Source organism: Suricata suricatta, chromosome 13 (assembly GCF_006229205.1).
Source record: "Suricata suricatta isolate VVHF042 chromosome 13, meerkat_22Aug2017_6uvM2_HiC, whole genome shotgun sequence".
Taxonomy (NCBI): Eukaryota; Metazoa; Chordata; class Mammalia; order Carnivora; family Herpestidae; genus Suricata; species Suricata suricatta.
Window position 1 is genome coordinate 63810353 of NC_043712.1, and position 3312 is coordinate 63813664.

The window sequence follows — 3312 nt, forward strand, 5'->3', positions numbered from 1 at the left end:
TAGCACAACACTTAGTCTGAATTATAATAACTGAATGAAAAATTCTGCTAAAAACTCTTAAACCCTTTGTTTCAGGTCACAGAGAGAATGGTTAATCAAGCCCCCAGAAGTCTCATTAGTTGTAAAATTCAGTGATTTCAGGGGGACAAAGCATATCATCTACGGAGAGCTAGACTCAGGCCCTCTCACAGCCTTGGACACCAGGCCAGGCATTGGTCACCAAACATCATCCCCAAGAGGGAGGGCACATCACAGCCCCATCACAGAGGGACCTCTGCTGTAGAAACTTGGACAACTTCTGTCCTGCCCCTCCTCCCCATGCTTTCTTCATGCTTTAGGAGCAAAGACTTGGCCCTGTGAGCAATAGTCACGGCCAGCAAACCTCTGAGGCTGGGGTTCTGGGAGATTAGCAGCTGTCCCCTGGGTCATTTCCCACTCCTGGAACGACATTTTCAGAGGTGCCCATGACTGGGGGCTGGCCACTCCTTGAAATCCCCTTCTAGGGGCTCCTTGCTGGCCCTTCCTCCTCCAGGATGTTCAGCAGGGACCTGAGCTCCCACCCCTGTCCTGACATGTGTCTGGAAGCTGCTGAGTCCCAGGACTGGCAGGGTTGATGCTCCTGCCTCTCAGCACATGTGACCTTTGGTTGCAAAGACAAAGTCTGATCTCACTCTCCAGTAGCCTCGCAAAGCACAGGTACAATCTTTGAAAGTAGCCCCCAGAGACAATTTTTCCGGCACTGTTGACTTGAGCCTGGCATCCCACCTGGGTGAGCAGACACATGGGTGACCCTGTCTCTGTTCCCTGTTGTGAGCCTGGGGCTGGCACTCACAACAGCTGCTCAGCCAAGGTCTGGAGACAATGCATCTAATACCCTTGCTCCTAATAAACAGCTTGGCTCAGTTAAGTCCTCAAGACTCCAAAGTCTGGACAAGACTATGGTGCCATCCCACATATGGATTCAAACTGGGGGGGGGGGGTGAAAAAAACAAAAGAGAAAAATTCAAACAAAATATTTAATTCTTCTTCCGATGATACCACTTTAGATGTTTCCGTAGAGTAACAAATATCAAATTCTTGCAAAGTGCAATGGATCCTGTTTTCTATCTCAGCCTTGTTGGGAGCCCAGCTGCTCTGCATACTCCAAACACACTGGGTCATCTTGCATATTCCCCTGCAACCTTTTCTCTTACCTGGTTATTCGTACGCTTCCTCTTGATGGGTTTTGTTTGATTTTAAGAAACTGTGGTAAGAGAGACGTACCTCAAAATTATTCGTTTTAGTCACATTTACTGCAGGGTGCAGGGGCACCAGCCTGCCCACCGTCACCACCAGCCTTCTCCAGAACTCTTCTCATCTCGCAAACTGGAAATCTTTCACTCCTCTCAAAGGCATTCACTTTCAGCCTCAAGTTCCCAACCTCTCTGCGGCTTTAGAGCCTGGCTGCCATCTAGCAGCTGTTTACGCAGGCACAGCCAGGCTGGCCCTTTATGTTTCAGGGGCTCTGCCGGGGTCACAGCATCCAGATTTAGTGAGAACCTCGTGGACTCTGGACACTGATGAGACTGAGTATGGTTTTCATTTGAGGGAATCCGGTAGTAGTAATTATACCCGTTTCTGCTAAGTGTCCACCAGAATTCCCACCCACAGTTCTGACTGCTTTTCAGAGACATGTAATCCAGATTTCTGATCAAAGCGGAAGCCACAGAAGTCTGTCACCGCTCCATAAAGGCTTTTGGTCCCTGGGAAGCTCCTGTCTGTGAGGAGACCTCAGGCCCCACAGGGCAGCCCAAGGCAGACTTTGTCCCAACAGGCAGCAGAGGACGCGGAGCACTTCCCTGTGCATCTCGCATCCACGCTCAGAAGAGTGGTCCCATAAGAGGCATTTCCTTCTGGCTCCTAAGACCTTGCACCCTATGAGTCTCACTGTAACTGCAGAGGGTGAGCCACGTTCTGGTTTCTTCCTTCCTGCAGAGAGTGGGGCGGCTACCCATGGAGGATCCTCACCAGACAATTCCCGCCTCACCTGAGTTCAGGAGCTGAACATCTCAAAAGCCCCTTGGTCTGTCCGCCGAGGCCTTTCCCAAGATGGGGCAGTGAGTGCAGTGGTCCTTAAGCCCTTCAGATATGGGTTATCGGCCTTGTTTTTTTACTTTAATGCTCCCGGAGCCCAGGCAGCCCACATCCTGATGAACACATGCCGGTCCCACGACCTGTATCTGAGAGAAGTAGAAGGACTCTCACCAGCCTTTGCTTTCCTTTGTCCAGAGTCCTTCAGTCCCCTTCCCCTGTCAACAGACACCTCAGGGTGGGGAGGATGGCTCCTTTCCCAGGATCACTGGGGCCCTGGGGCCAGGCCATCAGGTAACTCCACCGGCGCCCCCCTTCGTGTTTATGCAGGGCTGCTCCGGGACCCACGCTGGGCCAGTCAGAACCTTCTGTGGAGTTCTGCACACAGAAAAGCCAGAGACAACCATGACTTCTGGGTTCGGGCGGTATGGTGCAGCACCCCTGTAGGGTAAGGTCTCTTTAAAGCAAGAGAGAGAAGCTGTGGCCATTCACTAGAATGTAGACATGAGAAAAGAACATCCACTCTTCTAAGGAAAGAGGCCCTGAAAAGTAGACCCCTGCCATTTGTCTTCTATTGAGGGCTGACCAATGAGGGGCACTGGAGGGTCCGTAGGAATAGAAGGCTCACATGTTTTCTCCCCCCTTCATTCCCTTCTGCTTCTCTGATTCCAGTTGTGGGTCTGTGACTCTAGACTCGGGAACGGCTCCACCCCTGGGCTCCAGCTTTCTCAGGGAAAGATTTCTTCCTTTTCCTTTCTGCCCCAGCAGAGGTAATGGCTTCCTTCTGTCCCAGCCTCCAGATGCATCACTGTTTCTCGGTGTTCCTGTGAATTTTGCCCATGACTCAGCCCTTCCATTAATGTCCCCACAAGGACCCTGACTGATGTGGATGAAGCAATACCACTCTGGTATGTGACATAGATTTTTATTGAAGGGAAAAATAAGTGCACACAGGAGCTGTCCGTGGTGTTCCGTGCCGCTGAGTGTCTTCGAATCCCCTCGAGGGGTTTACATTGCTCTAGGAGCAAGTCTCAGTTTGTGGTCTGAAGTCCTCAGCATCTCTTCCATCCCTGCTAATCTCCCCTGTTGAGAAAGCAGACTGAGCAGCTGCACATACTAGATGTCAACCACATGCTTGGCTGTTGACACAATATTTCTGTCAATGGCACCAGTATTGCTTTTCCATTATGAGAAGGATATTAATCCACTTTTCAAATCAATGTCTTTTAGTAAATGAAAATA

At 50.6% G+C, this 3312-nt stretch overlaps 1 protein-coding gene across 1 annotated transcript in view; it reads right to left on the reverse strand.

The window, feature by feature from the left end:
• The window catches only part of DAPK1 (death associated protein kinase 1), a 470647-nt gene that overhangs the window by 230951 nt on the left and 236384 nt on the right, over positions 1-3312 (reverse strand).